Raw genomic sequence first — 19292 nt, 5'->3', positions numbered from 1 at the left:
TTGAAAAATAGGCCAACATCCATTAACAAGCTGCACCTCACTCTGTGGTTACACTTTTTAAATTTTAATTAAGACTTCAGTTTAAGTTTGGTACTTCCTAAGTATGAAACATAACTCTTTTTCAAGTTATAACATCATCAATAGTATTAAGTGCAGTGAACCTGCATACCGCACAGCAGTACTCACAACTACAATGGTACATGTGTACAGCACACTGAAAGGACAGCACCACTGAAATGTTTCTGCAGGCTGACAAATACATTAATGAAATCCTGTATACAACAAAATTATTTAAAAAGGATGAGAAGTATTTTTTTAGATAAGTCCTTTGTATAATATTAGCATTCATCATCTACCCATGAGTAGTTCAAGGTCTATCCAGTCTCAACACATGGGGTGGGTATGATATAATAAATAAGTTCTTCCCCTCATAAGTACAACTTACAGGGTTCAATTCTGACTTTGGGGTTATACTGGCATTTTACTAGAGAATGGTTGGCATAATGGTTAATGTGTTTACATCACAAACAAAAAGCACCGAGTTTGATTCTCATCAAGGGGAAATTGCCTAGGCTTTAAATGGCTCACAGGGACAGTAAGCCTAGTGCTAACCTTTAGGGTTGGTGTAATAGGTAATGTGTTTGCTTCCCAAACAAGAAGTACATGATTTGCCTCTCACTAAGGGAAGTTGGCTAGGCTTAAAAAGTCCCAAAAGGGCAGCTAGTCTAGTACTTCTCTAAAAAAAGTAACATTTGCATGTTTAGACTTTGACCTTTTGCATAACTCCCTCCTCGTTCAGGTCAGTCAAACTATTCATAGGTGCTTCAGTATTTATTTGTAGAATAATATGTCCTACTTTATCATCCTTGGGTGAAGGATTATCTTTAAAGGCTTCCACAGAAGGCAAACAACCCTGAAGATAGCAATAACTGTAACATTGCTTAAGACTTCAGGAATTTCTACACTGTTTCAAATTAAATAAAAAGATTGTGTTCATGAAGATTTTTAGGATTACACTTGTTAAATCACTTGTAAATAAAATCACCTCCGTTGATATTTCAGTCACCAAATGTATTATCATTTCCAACATCAAATATGAATATATAGAAAAAAATGATACAGTATATATATATATATATATATATATATATATATATATATATATATATGTATATATATATATATTAATATATATAATATGGATCTACCTTTGCTGTGCAAATTTACATTTTATCGAAACGTAAATTTGCAGGCTTATTTACACGAAAGTGCGTTTTAACAAAAACGCACTTTCTTGTAAATAAGTTGTTAAAATATAAAATAAAAAGAGTGAAAAGCATGTTTATATGCCTTTTGCATGTGTTCTTACTTGGACATCAACATTTAATGTTGATGTCCAAGTAAGGATGTGCTTTACTGAGATCGTGGCACAGTGGGGATGAGGGAATAATTCCTTCTCCCCACTGTAGTGCGATACTCAAAGTAGATCCACATATATATATATATATATATATATATATATATATATATATATATATATATATATATATATATATACACACACACACACACACACACACACACACACACACACACACACACACACACACACACACACACAGAATATATATACTTGGGGGACAGCATGGGGAACAGAAATATTACAACTGCTTAAGCCTAAGGCAAAGCTATTTGTTTTATGCAGTTTTTGAACTAGTCCATGATTAAGGTTGTTGTGGGTTGTTAGATATTGGCCAAATGTGTTGTATGTCAGGTTTAAAATTTTATAAAGGAAAAGTTGCTCATGAGTTAGAATAGGATCATTATGATGGAATGTGCCCAACTGGTAAGGAGCCAAAAAACTACAGCAAGTTAATGTTGTTGAAGTAACTAGTAGTTTGGATGTCATATAAATTGAACTGATAAATCTGAATGATGTGTTTGATGCTTATATGCCGTGACAGTGAATGGTCATGCCTAATGAGGTGATATATTTAAATGACCATTTAGAAATGGTAGGACTTTCCAAAATTCTAATGTGTAAGATTCAAGATAAATCAGAAGACATGGTGAAACAATGAGAACAAATGGAGGACTTATTAACAATGAAGAAAAAAGAAAGAGCGTGCATGGTCGCCACACATGATAGAAGTGAAACCTCTGTAAGGAAGTGCGAAGGAAAGCCCATACATCTGGCCTAAGCAGATAACCATTTCACAAAGTTTGATGCAACATTGAGTAAACACTAAGCAAGCAATAATGCCTGACAGTGTGTGTATATGTGTGTGTGCGTGGAAATGTGTAATTAATACCCGCACAGGCCAGTACACCCTGGAAGGGCATTAATTACACATTGACACACACCCTGGAGGGCATTATTGCACTTGGAGAATGGTATGTCTGTAAAATTGTTGCATTTTACTTACTTATTTATATTTTTTTATTACTATATTATTTTTTATATATATTTTTGATGCAAAATATTTTCTCTGCCTAATGTTTCAGATTTGCTGTACTATATGTAAATGTTGTTGGAGGAAGCATTTTACATTTAAAATATAACATTTAAAAAAATAACCAGGTAGTACTTTATTTTTTGGTTCCTTAATCTTAAAACGTTTGGTCATTAGAGATTGAAGTTACTAAACAATGAAACATTTGAGTTTCAGACTTCTATTTTTTTCAGAAAATTCATGCTAACAGAAATCCTTTAGTTAAGCAAGCTTGTAATTTTATAAGAGCAATAATTAAAATATTCTTCTATTTTTGAGCCTTTGTTCCCCCTTTATTTTAAGCTTTATTGGGATTTCTTCAGCTTTCTGGTCCAGTGGTATGCAAAGCTCTTTACTGCTGTTGCTGTGACTCACTCAATCACATGCACACCTCTGCTTCAGAAAATGCATGCTAAGAGAAACCCTGTAATTTTTAGCAACTTAAACACTGCTTGCACCACGGACAGCAAAAGTGGTAATTTTATTACCGTGGTGCAAGCAATGATTGATTTCCTTATTAGTGGCATTTTGTGGCACTGTTTCTGCTAATTTTTCTACTATTTTGGATTTTTAGCAACTTGCAAGTTTATAAGAACAATATTTAAAATCCATCCCTATTTTTGGCCTTTTGTTCCCATTATTTGCGAATGTCCAGATTTCTTGTGTTAAGAGTTTGAGAGGTATGATCGAGCGATATGGAAACCTTTCAACTGATGCTACTGCTGCCATGGGATCGCTCCCACTGCGCGCGGGTGCGTGTATGTGTGTGTGTGTGTGTGTGTGTGTGTGTGTGTGTGTGTGTGGTTAAAAATCTTAAGTAGAACACAGAAGTCAAACTCCACCCTTAGTGGGCAGAGTTTGACTTCCATACTTGCATTTCACTTTGAGCTGTCACATCATCGCATAAGAAGTTTCACTTCAAAAATGAAAGGTGAAATCTAAGGTTATATGGAGTTTGGAAGGAATATAAAGAAGGTACATTGTTGGAGTATGTACAAGACAAGATGATAGAGTGGGCTGGCATTGCAAGAGATTCTTTGCCTATCACGTATGTCGGTGTTTGCCACTGTGAGAGATTGTACCTAACTCTGGGAAGCCAAGGTCAATTCTGATTGAATTTTTAACTTGTGACAAAAAGAATAATAAGTACTATGGGGGATGTAGCAGCTGAGGAGAAAGTTATCTGAGGAAGAGAGGCCTGTACTTGTAGAACATAACAATTCTGATGTGATTCTGAAATATTGTTCATGATTTGTGGATGAGATGTGTAAATGCAAACACAGAAGGCAGAAATTTAGTCTGCCACTTATAGTTAAATTGAATTTTTTGGGGGAAGGAAATATGGATGTTCCAGCATTCAGATGAAGGAATACAGAAAATAAGAGCGGTACCCGAAATGTGCTGACATCAGTCAAGCAAAAGGCAAAATAGACTGGAGATGAAAAAGTGGCAGGATAAAGATGATGTCAAAGGAAAAGAAATACATTTCAGTATGAATGTAATCCCTGGAACAAAATTGCTGGATTGACTGCAGAACTATATGCAAATTCTGGACTACAATGTTTGAGGTTAAGTGATTCGATGTACAACAAAATGAACAATGACTGTTTATTACAGGTAAAGGCTGTCTACCTTTACATAGTATGGTTTATTTGTATCTGGCTCCACTGAAGTTAGTCATGCTAAGACAAGTACATCTATTTATTTGTGCTAAATATTTTGTTACAGTACGACAACAATAAGCGAATACAGGTAAAGGCTTTCTGTATTTGCATAATACGGTTTATTTGTATCAGGCTTCACTTAAACTCTTTAAGTACCAAGAGAACTATGTCTACTAATTTATGCTTCATGTTTTGTAACAACAATGACCAAAGTGGTTTGTTAACCATAAATAAAATTCAGCAGCCCAGTAGGACAAGGTATGTATAGGTTATACATAAATTCTAACTATTTGATTATCTACTCAATAATCTTTGGTAAATGTTTGCTATTAAAAGTTATCATTAATATATAACATGTAGTTTCTTGAAAATTAAGATTTCTATATGAAAAAAACAAGTGCTATGTAAAAAACAAAGAAAATTAATTAGATCTGTACATTTTGGACACTGGGGAGGAGGTACCTTTAGTACTATTAAAAGTATAGGTGGTAATCTGAAACAATTAGCTCGATGTGCTACGTGAAACAGTGAGGTGAGTAGCAATGGAAGGGTGATTCGGGCACACATGTAATATGAGTGCAATACTGGGAAAATAGAGTGGTAGGCATAGCATGCAAATAATCCTATGATTACATGCAAATGAGTGGCAATAGGCAAATGAAAGCCATTCCCATGTGTAACTAATGAAAGAAAACATGTTAGAGTGATTCAGAAATGTATAAGATTAGCACGGTGAGCCGTGACAATCAGTTATTCTGAACACCAGGATTTTTCAGTGTACAGGATTATCTATTGTGATAAGATGCTAGCAGGAGCAGCTGTATTAGCTGAGCAGCATGTCTATGTGGCTACCCTCAGAACCAGTGTCCATGATGTTGCATAACGTCACCATCCCGAATCACAGATGGGTGCAATAAAGGCTAACTTACCATCACTTTCACTAAAAGGGCAATGTCGACTGCTAACATATAAAAAGAGACACCACACTGGAGTTTGTAGACATGAGCATCCTTACAAGGACCCATAGAAGATGTGTGGAATACTTATCCCAGTGACATTAAGGTCTGTGTAGTGTTAGCTGCTTGCTCTAGGAGGACCTTTCTGGTTCCAGCAGTGGATGTGCTAGGAATTCCATGGTCAAATGTCTCACAGATCTTACAGCAGTTCCTTGATGTGATGCTACAGCATGTGGAGGAGCACATTTGATTCTGTGAACAACATGGGAGACAAGCACCACTATGTGGTCATTCTACAATGTAGGCCATTTCTTCATGCTCTGTTGATTGTACCCATATCACTTTCAAGGCAATACCTGTTCCACACGGCAGCCAGTACCTTAACTGAAAGGGCTTCTACTCAGTCAACTAGTGTGTGGTGTGCTGTGCACACAGTATTATTTACAATATTTCTCTTCCACCTAGGCAGTGCCACTACTTCCTGTATCTGTAGTACATGTTTAGACTTATCCCAGTGGTTTATTTGGGGTGACTTTCCACAGGGTTATTTAATCAGTAGGTGTACACATTGCAACCAACCAGATTGTGATTAGACACTTGAGTCAGTGTAGGTCACATGCCACTCATAATGGTGTCCACAGTTGTGTACTGCAAATGATGCAGGATACACCTTGGAACCACGGTCCATGACACTCATCTGCAAGCCTCAGACCATTGGGGAGATAGCATATATCACTGAACTGTCACAGCCAAGGTAAATCATTCAGCATGTGTTCAGACTGCTGAAGGCCCACGTCTACTACCTAGACAGTTCCAGTGGTGGACTGGAGCATGCTTGGGATATCTGCAGCAAGATATTTGTGGTCTGTGGCATGCTACAAAGCATAATGTTATATAAACAACTACAACACCAGGACACCATTGGACTATCATACAGACAGACAAACAAGGGTCAGCAGCTAAGGAGTCAGATGAGGAGTCACTGGAGGAACTGGCTGCAGTGGCACCTCAAGCAACACCGATGTAGACACAGAATGTTGCAGCACTAGCATAGGGGCAGCATCTGGTTCACAACTATCTACTATACCCTGTACACCAATGTGATTGCCATCAAGGTGAGCTCATCTCAGTACCAGATTGACAGACCTCTGTAATCCTTGTCCCTCAACACTGTGTTTCCATTCCTTATATGCTGCTACATCTCCCCTGTTTGTCATATAATCCTCCCCATTATTGGTTATCCACCCTTTGTCAATGTCAGTCCTTTGTTGCCCCTTATGTGTCACCACCTCCACTGTCAGTCTTTATCTGTGGTCTAGGTTTGTGTGTCTCTGCCACATTCCATATACTCTCTTCCCACACTTGCCCCTTACTAACACCTCCTACTACTCTTCTTTGGAACCAAAAAAGGTCACATGTTCCCAAAAAAAGAATACTCTTCTTCAGTCCTTCATATATCTAATCTTTGTCTTGCTTTTGTTTATGCTCCACTGCTCTCTCTTCTCCTCCTTTCATTACATTCCTTTCATGACTTTGCATTTTCTAGTACTTGTGTATTTTATAGCATAGGCTAGATTCAGATTTGCTGAATCAACACTGTTTGGCATTATCTGAGCACTAAAACCATCCACATTGCGTTAAAATGACTCCCTGTACCCTTGTGGCAGAAGAGTGCAGCAAAGGACCCACCTGAGTTGGAGACTGTTGGAAGAAGGCTCAATATTGAGCATTTCCATTGGCCAGTTTGTGTGAAAATTGCTTAACCTGGCTTGTATTTAGGCAACATGTTTGCAAGCACCTGTGCTCAGTTTACAAGAGCTGCTCTAGGATTGTTGTGCTCTCTCTGATCTCTGAAGTGAATCCAAATAAAATCCGAGGCATTCTTTGAAATCTACAGAAAAATAAGTATTTTTATTCACTGTATTTCACTTTCAAACTATGTACTACAGAATTGCCACATACATTTAAATATTTTAGTCATTTTAACTGTTTTGCTGTTTCACTGTTTCAACTGTTTGCTGTTTCAGACTGTTTTTCCTGCACTTTATATTTTCTAGTGCTTGTGCATTTTATAGCATAAGCTAAATTCAGATTTACTGACTCTAGATTGTTTGGATTATCCGAGCACTAAAACCAGCCATCTTACATTAAGAGGGCCCCTGCATCCTTATGGCAGAAGAGTATAGCAAAGGACCCATCTGAGTTGGGGACTGTTGGAATAAAGCTCAGCACTGAGCAATTCCATTGGCCAGCTTGTTTGAAAATTGCTTAACTTGTTTGAAGAAATGGTTCTCACAGTTCCTATAAAAGCTCCACATTTGTGTGGATTTGCACCTGTTTTAATACATCTCCACAGAGTTTGGTGATCAGCCACTGTTCTACTATCTTCATTTAAGCAATATGAGGCATCTTCTTGTGAGTAGCGCACCTTCAATCAGCACCACGCAGTAGCGGTAGCCATTGGTGGTTATAGATGCAAAAGCTAAAATAGATTTATTTTCCCTTAGAAGCTGCCTGCACTCCAACTGAGGAGTCCTTTCAATTGCACTTAGCTGCTTGAACAGCACCTCAGATGGGGTTTCTACAACATTTGCCACTGTAACTGAAATCTCCCAGTCCCTCATTGTCTCGTACCCATTGAGAGCTGCGATATTATGGACCCAGCATTAATACCCCCAATTAAATCACATCCTTTCTCATTAAAATAAGCAAATTTACACCTAGTATTACGGATGCTCAGTTCTCTTCTGTTTCTCCCGCCAGCCTTATAGACATGGGTATGCAGTGCAGCAATCGCCTCATGTACACTGACAACCCACTTCTCCTAAACCATTCAAACTCAATTTGTGAGAGATGCATAAGCACAAATAATTTGGAATCCTTGCTCTCTCATTCACAGAACAGTGACACTGAACAGGTTGCCAGCTCATATACTACACCTCCTGCACAAACCACCCTCTCAACACAGAAACTATCATACACAGAGGTACTCACCAGAAATTTAGCTAAACACCAGAGATCTTCCAAACACAAACATGCTACACCTAATACAACACCTACAGCACTCAATATACATAAAACCACAAGCACCAGTGTCTCACCAAACAAGCCTCCAAGGCAAAGCCCATCTAAACTATTTTTTCTGGTCATGGGTGACTCCATAGTGAGACATACAAATGTCCCATTCACCAGGCTGGACAAGGAGAAGGCTATGGTCAGTTATTTTTCAGGTGCCAGGATCTGTCAGATCACACACGCACTCAAGTCTTTCCACAAGTACTGTTAGGACTCCATCACAGTTCATGTTGGTGTGAATGACTTGAGACGTACCTCACTGGACTACATGAAGAGAGACATGACTGAGTTCTCTGAATATGTGTCTCAGGCAGGTATGTCCCTAGCCTTGAGCAGCATGCTACCTTCACCTAAGATGATACTACAATAACAAAAAATAATTGTCTAACAATTGGCTTAGTTTCTGGTGTCATTCTGTCATCATAGGATGACATGGTGATGCCACACTGCTTTATCAGAGATGGTCTTCATGTGTCTCCTCGGGGATTTTGGTTACTAGCTAAGGCTCTTGCCTCTGTCATAGTGCCTTTTTTAGGCAGTGTCACAACAACAAAATTCCAAATGTAAAAATATCTTCAAAAAGCAACCTCAAGGTTATGCTGCTAAAAAATAGGAGTCTAAACCTAAAACTGCACTCACTTGAAGCAGCCCTTACTTTAGAAGATGCTGGCATCTGTGCAGTCACAGAGACTTAGTTTAAGGTTGTGGAAAGCACCCCGGCCATACCAGTTTATAATGCCTTCCACACATTCAGACCACACACTGAAACTGTGAGAACTAAAAGAGGTGGAGTATCAATATTCATCAAAGATAAATACACCTCTAGATTGGTTAAACAAAACAATTCCCTTGAACTAATCCATGTCCAGTTAACTGTAGGTAAGACACCTCTCCATGTTATTGTCAGTTATAGGACCCCCCCCTCCATGAACCAACATATCCACACTGCATACATGGATCTACTTGAATCACTCAAGATACAACCAAGCACCATGGTTTCAGGTGACTTAAACTACCCATATATAGATTGTGAAAAATATAAGCCAGAAGCACCATTACTGAGACTTCTTCAAGACAAAAACTCTTTATTTTAAAAACAAGACCCAACAAACAAAATATGAAAGATTAGCGTTTTCGGCTTCCGCCTTCTTCAGATCTTAATGATATTATCCAATCAGTGGCTTTATATATATATCCTTTCACCAATAAGAACAACTTCCTACTGTTAGATAGGCAAATCAGGGCTTGAAGTCCAATATCCTATCATACAAAAGTAGAAAATCCTAAGCGCCAATCAAAATACGTCTAAACAAGATTCAGTAGAAGCATAAACAAGCCAATAAGAATCACACATTCAATCGGCAATGACAAAACTTCTTGGCATTCCTTTCCTACTGATCCCAATCTCAGATTAACCATGAACGTACTGTAAAAGAAGCACTGATTACTTAGAGTTCAAATAAACCTCATCAACTATACAGAATAAAATAAAATAACAAGGTATTGAACCCTTAAGAATCATGGCAATCATGCAATCATTATCAACAAGAGTTATGCTTACAGCATGGGCAATATTTGTGTCAGGTTCAAATAATCATCTATAATACATGAAATCATTTAGCATAACGTTGAGCACTTAAAAATCATAACAATAGTTGAGATCGAAGATTTGGCTGTACAAAGGGCCACGCGGTAAAAATGATCCACCAAGACAGCAATCGTCACATTAATTAAGATCATATTATATAAAAAATGTGAATACACAGTTATTGTTTAAAAAACTTAATTAGAACATGTAGAGTATGTGAAAATGAAATATAAAAACTTTGCAAAAAAGACACAAATGCTTATACAATCATGGATTGCTAACTTGCATGGCCAAAACAAAGCCAAATGGTTGTTTAGCTACAAGTACAACATATCACTGCTCGGATTGCCGTGTCAAACCAATAGAAGCATAAGCCTTCTATTTCAGTTCACAACACATCACAAGGCAGAAATCATCTCCCTGCCATCAATCAAAAGTGCCCATCAACATATATAAAGCAAACATAATCACCTACATTTTTAAATAATAGTAAAATGGTAATATTTTCCTTAAGTCATTGTTCAATATAAGTATATACTTTGAAAATCTTAAGCATTACTCCATGCATTCAAACTGAAAATGATTGGTTGGATAGCTACAAAAACAACCAATTACCTATCAAACAAATGAACCAGAGCCAATTAATACTTATACTATCAGCTGTCAGTTCACTATACAGCCAAAAGTAGAACTCCCTGATGCAACAAATAATATATAAAAAACCATGGCAGAAGAACAACTAAGTAAACTTGCACAAACACCAACATTTTCAAATAATAAATAACTGGCTTCTGACAATGCTGTCCATAAAAATGCATAAAAATGTTTTTAGGAGTTTTGTGGTCAACCTCCTTAGGCTAAGAAATATACACTGCCTTTGCAGCACTGGTACCGGGTATACTGGGCAAAACATCTAATTAAAAATCAAAAAGGCAAGAGCTTATTGTCTATTTAGCCAAACCTAATAACTATATGAATGACACAAATAAACCAAACAAATATCACGGAGTTACATGGACTAGGGATGCCCTAACATCCTGGTTATAAAATAAAACCATAACAGCCATAAAAATCCAGTGAACTATGATGCAATTCACTGCTAAAAGCAGATGATAGCTGCTAATAGCTCGTAAATAAAGAGGGCAAAAATACAGGAATAAGATCGAACTAATTAAAACATTATGAATGTGTTGTAGCCCTCTGTTGAAGCATTAAAATATTAGAAGACAGGCAGAAGCATAAACCTGAGAATGGCTATAAATACGTCACCATGACCAAATAGGGAACTCAACACACATAGAGTAAAATCCTATGGCTCCAACTATTGATAGACCCTTAGAGGGGATATATACTGTCAAATTTTCAGCTAATGCTTATTTCTTGTAGTAGGTCGATCTTTTAATACAGGTTTAAGAGGGACCACTCCATTGAGACTGGGAGGTCGATCTGCACATAATTCAATGATCCATTTGATCTCTTCAACTTCCATGCGATTCATTATATCTCCTCCTCTAGGACTTTCTACCAAAATAACTAAGGCCATCAATGATGTGTTCGTTTCTCTTTTAAATGACTTGCAAGTGCATTACTTGGTACCTCTTTTCTAATGTCAGAGAGTTGAGGTAGAATCCTTCCTTTAAAAGTTCTGTTAGTCTTGCCTATGTAGTAGGTACTGCATTGATCACATTTTGCTAGATAAATAATATGGCTACTATTGCAATTAGCATAGCCATTAAAGAAATAGGTATGTCCCGTAACTAGATGACAATACACATTGGTAGTATTAATAACTGAACAAGCCTTACATGAGCCACACCTCCAAGTTCCTTTCTTGTGGATTAGCAACTGAGTTGCTTCCCTCTCCTTGCCTTGATAACCATCATTTTGACAAAGTAAATGATTCAGATTCCTTCTATTTTTAAATGCAAAACTTGGTTTGTCACCTTCCAATTTTCTTATCTTGAGATCTGAAATAAGGACTTCCCAATATCTCCTTATAGTCTCACAGACCATAGCCGAGTCTGCACTGCACTGTATGTCCGATGACACCTCAATAAGGAATTCCTGGGTTCTCATCCATGGTCTGATTGACCAAATTTATGACAGCAATGTGATTGACCCTTCTTAGTTTCAAATTCATAGCTTTTTCATGAGTCCAATTCACCTTATACCCTCTGTCCTGGAACTCATCAAGTACCTTTTGATATTCAATTGTAAATGTTTCTTCTTCTGTGCAGAGTCTGGAGACCCTTTGTACCTGGTTCTCCACTAGTTTGGTAAATACATGCTGTGGATGCATGCTTGTGGGATGGAGCATATGGTTCTGCCAAGCAGGTTTCAAATAAACCTGCATGCTAATCCCCCTAATGGGATCAAAAAATATCTTGACATTTAAGTACTCTGTTTCTTCTTTGGAGATATGTAGATCAAATTTCAGGAACGTAGTGGTCTGTCCCAGATGGTCCACAAAGTTTGTAAGGCTGGCAGCATTTCCTGCCCATACAAGAAAAATGTCATCTACAAACCTGCTATAAAAAAAACTCAGTCTGGAGGACCATTCAGTGCTTAAATTATTCATCCAGTCCTTCTCTCATTGTGCAAGAACAAGGTTGGAGTAGATGTTGGCACATGGAGTCCCCATCGCTACTTCCCATCTCTGCCAGTAAAGTTGCTCAACGTACAAAACAAATTATTTTCTAGGGTTAGTTCTAGCAGTCTGCACATCAGATCTATATCTATGATGCCAACATGTGAATATCTTCTGATGGCATCAATCGCATAGGAGTTGGGTATCATGGTGAATAGACTCAACATCTAATGTAGCTAGGAAGTAGCAATCAAAGGTTTGGCTGTCACCAATCTTCTCATATCATCGCTCCAAGAAGTGAACAGTATCCTTGAGGACTGTATTCACTGTAGAAAGCAATTTTTTCAGTTCTGTTTCCAAAAAAATAGAAATTGTTTAAGTGACCCATCCTCTACCTGACATGATGGGATGCATAGTAGAGTTTTCAAGACATTTATGTATCTTAGGTAACCCACCAAGTCTGGGTATTACTGGATGGGAAACATCAAAAAAATCATACTGCTCTTTCGTAATAAGCCTGGGCATTAGCAGATCATAAAGAGTATCTTGTACATTGCTAACAAGATTATCTGCCTGCTTTCTACTAATTAAGTACTGTCATCATTCAATAGTTCCTCCATTTTTGCAACATAGTGGGTCGAGTCCATAATCAGTATAGCTCCTCCTTTATCTGCAGGCTGTATTATGATGTCATCTCTCTTGCCCAGTTGTTGCAGGGCTTTAAATTCCTGTGTAGTTAAATTATGGCAAAATTTGCCTCTCTCTCCTTGTCTGTAGGAGGCTACCTCATTCTCACAAAGTCGTAGGAACATGTCAACAGTAAGATGCATCAGAGGGACAAAAGTGCTGGGTCTCTTGCAAACGCTTGTTGTGTACTATTTGTACTATTACCAAAAATGTGTTGTAATGTTACATTACATCCAAAACACTACAAGTCTATTATAAACTCACTCAGAGGAGAGTAAGTGGCTGGTATAAATGTGAGGCCTTTATTCAAAATTTTCACGTCATCATCAGTCAATGTGTGACCTGAGATGTTATAAACCAAAGAATTGTCAGTTAAAAAACCTTGTGTTTCTTCCTCTCTTGACTCATAGATCTTGGGGTACGTAGCTGACGACCCTGTATTAAAAAAGGTAGATTCTGTATGATTGCAGCATGGGTAGCCCCTTCTTTCAGATGAGCAACTATGCTAGAAAAATTTTGTAGTGATCATTGCCTCCTCTTCTATCACTGTTCTTATCAAGCTAAGTTGTTCCATCATTCACTGTCTCTATAAGAGTGACATCACTACTTACTTTTTGGAGGCACCTTCTATTGGTGTGACCTCTTCTGCTTGTGGTGTCATTACTGCCTGTCTCAGAGAATCATCGTTTACCATTGTTAATAATTGCTCTTTTGAGGTAGCTGGAATCAAACTTTGATTTGTACAATCAGCATGTTTAGAGTATGGCAATTTCTGCTTAGATAAGGTCTCATTTCTATGGCTATTAGGATTTGATAGTTGTCCACTGGTACCCCATGCTCCATCTTTATGGGTTTGATTAGTATGTTGTTTCTTTCCTTCTTTAGGCCATTCAAATAAATGGCCTTCCTTGTAATCTGCAAACTCTCTCCTAAGTTTATGACTTTTAAGGTTATTAAGCCTATTATCATAGGCATCTAGCCTTGATTGTAAGGTCTCCAGCTTCTGCATACTTGACTCAGATGCAGTCATAGTTTCAAGCTCTCTCTCTTTCTCTTTAATGAGTTCAGCTGCTTCCATCTGTTTAGGTTTGAAGAAATCAATAAGCAATTTTAATATAATTGAAGCTTGTTTCTATGTTTAAAGCCTGCCATCATGCCATCAACTCCAGATATGCATTGCCGCAACTAGGCATGCATCTTACTCTAAGACCTCTAGGAATCACTTGATGGAATAGGCATGCTTTCACGTGGAAGTGTTATCACTGAAGTCTTTTGAGGTGAAAAGCTGCATCCTCCACCTCGTTATATATAGCTTTGAAGTCTGCTGCCGTAGATATGTCTAAGGCCAAAATAGCCGAGTTATCATCCAAACTTATAAGCAATGGACTGATAGTCTCTGGTAGCAGGTTATTAACAGCACTCAAATTAGGTGGCCTAGAATTCATCATAGGCTTAGTCAAAGACTCCTTCTCTGGATTCTGGGTAAGATCACCATTAGCCTGGTCCAGTATCTCAGTCATGTGTAGGGTCAGAACAATAACAACCAAAAAGTTCAAATCCAAAATCGAGGACGCTACTAAAGGTGGTCCAGATAGCCAGAGTGCAATGAAAAATATAAGCCAGACGCATCACCACAGGGACTTCTTTAACATGAAAATCCTTTATTGTAAAAACAAGACCCATTGAACAAAACAGGAAAGATTAGAGCTTTCGGCTTCCACCTGTTATTTTATAACCAGGATGTCAGGGGATCCCCTAGCCCATGTAACTCCATGATATTTGTTTGGATTATTTGTGTTTTTCATACAGTTATTAGGTTTGGCTAAATGGACAATGAGCTCTTGTCTTTTTGATTTTTAATTAGATGTTTTACCTGGTACCAGTGCTGCAAGGGCAGTGTATATTTCTTAGCCTAAGGAGGTTGACCACAAAACTCCTAAAAACATTTTTATGCATTTTATGGACAACATTGTTAGAAGCCAGTTATTTATTATTTGAAAATGTTGGTGTTTGTGCAAGATTACTTAGTTGTTCTTCTGCCATGTTTTTTATATATTATTTGTTGCATCAGGGAGTTTTACCTTTGGCTGTATTGTGAACTGACAGCTGATAGTATAAGTATTAATTGGCTTGCTTCGTTTTTTTGATAGGTAATTGGTTGTTTTTGTAGCTAACCAGCCAATCCCTTTTTATTTGAATGCGTAGAGTAATGCTTAAGATTTTCAAATTATATACTTATATTGAACAATGACTTAAGGAAAATATTATCATTTTATAATTATTTAAAAATTTAGGTGATTATGTTTGTTCTATATATGCTGATGGGCACTTTGGATTGATGGCAGGGAGATGATTTCCGCCTTGTGATGTGTTGTGAACTGAAATAGAAGGCTTATGCTTCTAATGGTTTTGACACGGCAGTCCGAGCAGTGATATGTTGTACTTGTAGCTAAACAACCATTTGGCTTTGTTTTGGCCATGCAAGTTAGCAATCTATGATTGTGCAAGCATTTGTAAGTTTTTGCAAACTTTTTACATTTCATTTTCACATATTCTTCATGTTCTAATTAAGCAATAACCGATGACATGGTGTGGTATATTGAAGATTTACCCATGGTTGGTGTGGTTTAATCATGAGGGTGAAGCCCTTACTTACTTTTCTTAAATAATGTCTTTGTATAACGGCAGATTACTGTTCTTCCGCTGGTTGTGGCATACTGCACCTTCATATTGATGTACTGCGCATGTGTATGGGACTTGAGTTCCCATGCATACCCAGTACATCAATGCTTTGAAACGGGAGCAACGGAGAAAAGAAAGTCTCCATTGCTCTGTTTTCTCTCTTTTTTTTTTATTGTAAAAAAAAAAAAAAAAAGTTTTGGGCACTTTATACCAACGGAAAAAAGCCCGGGCGACCGAAACTTTTTCCATTGGTATATTGTGGTATTTACAATGGGCAGCTGGTTGAGCTGGCCAATCAGCATGCACGTTTTGTAATATTAATGGGGGGGGGGGAATCATTGTATAATTAGGTTTTTTAAACAATAACTTGGTATTCACATTTTTATATAATATGATCTTAATTAATGTGACGATTGCCGTCTTGGTGGATCATTTTTACCGCGTGGCTCTTTGTATAGTCAAATCTTCAATCTCAACTATTCTTATGATTTTTAAGTGCTCAACATTATGCTAAGTGATTTCATGTATTGTAGATGATTATTTGAACCTGACACAAATATCGCCCGTGCTGTAAGCATAACTCTTGATGATAATGATTGCCATGATTCGTAAGGGTTCAATACCTTGTTATTTTATTTTATTCTATATAGTTGATGAGGTTTATTTGAACTCTAAGAAATCAGTGCTTCTTTTACAATATGTTCATGGCTAATATGGTATTGGGATCAGTAGAAAAGGAATGCCAAAAAGTTTTGTCATTGCCGATTGAATGTGTGATTCTTATTGGCTTGTTTATGCTTCTACTGAATCCTGATTGGATGTATTTTGATTGGCACTTGGGATATTTTACTTTTGTATGACAGGATATTGGACTTCAAGCCCTGATTTGCCTATTTAACAGTAGGAAGTTGTTCTTATTGGTGAAAGTGTATCTATATATATATATATATATATATATATATATATAGATATATATACACACACACATATATAAAGCCATTGATTGGATAATATCATTAAGATCTAAAGAAGGTGGAAGCCGAAAGTGTTAATCTTTCATGTTTTGTTCATTGGGTCTTGTTTTTACAATAAAGGATTTTCGTCTTGAAGAAGTCTCAGTGGTGGTGCATCTAGCTTATATTTTTCATTGTCCTTTGTGCTATCTGGACCATCTTTATTAGCGTCTTTGATTTTGGATATTCATATATATATAGATTGGGTAAATTATAAGTGTACTAACACACTTGCCCAAAGGTTCTAGGACTTCATCAACTCCAATGCCCTGGATCAGTTGGTTGACACCCCACAAGGGGCCCGAACATTCTGGATCTGGTGCTCACTAACATGGGTGACAGTTGCACCACCCCATGTGTGCAGCCCTCCCTAGTGAGGTCTGATCATAAATCAGTCTCATTAGAAGTAACAATAACATCTGACCTCCCATTAGCAGCAACTAGACTATAAAATGTCTCCAAAACCAATTACAACCTAATACATGATGTCATTAATAGCTTCATAGCCACTGCCCTCACTGATGGCATGGACACCTATACTGGGATTTACACCAATGTCATGCATAAGCATCTGTGCAAATGTATTGACTCAGACATACCTGATAGGATGAAAACAAGATCCTCAGGAAAGAACAATCCTGCCTGGTGGACATCCACTAGTAACAGGTTATACAATAAGAAAAAAAAATTGTTGCCCAAGAGCATGAAGGGACAGACTCTGAATTGGAAGCATTCCCTCCTCGGCTTAAACAAGTAAATAGGACAACCTTGTAAGGCATTCTAAAGCTAACTATGAATCGAAATTAGACTCTTTTGCTAAGGATAACCATAAGGCCTTCTTTAGCTATGTTAGAAAACTTGAAGGAAAAACCCAGATCTGTACAGGATCAGTTGTTAATGGCAACACATATATTGAACCCATAGAAACAGCCAACCTGCTAGCTGGACAGGCTCAGTAAAAATGTCTCCCTCTTTCCCCACCACATATCTCCCAAAGCATCCCTACCACCTGCCTTCAATCTAGTATCTCCAAGGAGCAGCTCATAAATGCTCTCTCCAAGGCCAAAAGCACAGCCTCTATGGGACCTGATAATATCCCAGGCTGCAATCTAAATGGACTAAAACAGGAACTAGCTGCTGTACTGGGTACTCTTTTTAACCAGTCTAAGCACTGGTTTTGTACCTGCTGAATGAAAAACAGAAACTGTCATCCCTTTACATAAAGGAGGTGCCTCCACTGACCTTGGGAAAAATAGAACCATAAGCCTGACCAGCCTAATCTGCAAGGCTATGCAAAATATAATCATGGACCTTATCAACAAAGATACAGGAGACCTCCAAAACCTTGGCCTGACCCAGTTTGGCTTTGTTAAAGGGAGAACCTGCCTCTTGAACTTGGTGGACTTCTCTAAGACGATCACCAAAGCCCTGGACAAAGGCAAATCTATGCATATGGCATATCTGGACTTTGGTAAGGCCTTTGACACTATTACCCACTCAGGCATCACTGATAAACTCACCATACCCCTCAACCTCTTAGAGCTAGAAATCTGGACAAAGCCACAAATAACGGGGGGGCAAAGGCCCCAAAATAGGGACACTTTTTAAATATTGCTCTTACATAACTAGAAAAGTGATAGAATAACAGGTGTTGCATTAGCATGAATTTTCTAGAGGATATGAAGTCTGAAATTCAGATGTAGTACATTATTTTATGACTTCATTTCTCAATGATTTGCCACTGATTTTCCAGAAAAACACATTTTATGAGAAACAGACCAAAACTATGAGTCAAAAATCTGGACAGTTGAAAGGTATGAAACTCACTCATATGGAGATCAACTGTATACTATCAGGTGGGCTGCAAACTGACTCACTGATAGAATGGACACAGTCAAAACAGGTGACTCTACCTGCACCAACAGACCCATAACCAGTGGTGTCCCACAGAGATTGGTGCTGGGGCCACTACTGTTTGGAATCTACTTCTCAGATATACAGGCTAAAATAAAAGATCTATGGCTGACAAAGTCTGCTAGAGATTGTAAACTGGGTGCAGTCATCACGTCTCCAAACAATGTCAACATCCTACAAGAGGTACTTATACAGACAAATAACTGGTGCCAAAGTTATGGGCTAAAACTCAATGTATAAAAATGCATTGTCATTCCCTTCAGCAAGGCCAATATCCTTGCAGATTACCACATTAATAACAACACCCTAAGCATGCAATCAGTGGTGAGAGATTTGGGCACACAGGTTGACAATAACCTTTACTATAACCACCATGTCTCCAAAGGGGTAAGAAAGGCTTTCCTACATCACCCACCTCATAAGTAAGGACATCGCATGCAGAACAAAAGAGGTTATAACCCCCCTGTACTCCTCACTCATCAGGCCAATAACAGAATACAATGCTACCTTTGGTATGTACCTGACCAGGACCGGCAGCAACTGGAAAGACCTCAAAGGTTTCTTACAAAAAAAAAATTCAGGGTCTTCAGCATATGTTGACAGATTGAAATCATTCACTATACTCTGTGTCTTA

The 19292-nt window shown here is 37.9% G+C and overlaps 1 protein-coding gene across 1 annotated transcript in view; it reads right to left on the bottom strand.

The window, feature by feature from the left end:
* Positions 1-19292, bottom strand: part of LOC122814327 (zinc-binding protein A33-like) — a gene marked incomplete in the record, with an annotated part of 538577 nt that overhangs the window by 24435 nt on the left and 494850 nt on the right.

The sequence above is a fragment of the Protopterus annectens genome, chromosome 10.part0 (genome assembly GCF_019279795.1).
Source record: "Protopterus annectens isolate FY-2018-M chromosome 10.part0, PAN1.0, whole genome shotgun sequence".
Classification (NCBI taxonomy): domain Eukaryota; kingdom Metazoa; phylum Chordata; order Ceratodontiformes; family Protopteridae; genus Protopterus; species Protopterus annectens.
Note: the sequence above shows the minus strand (reverse complement) of the source record. Positions and strands in the feature narration are given on the sequence as shown.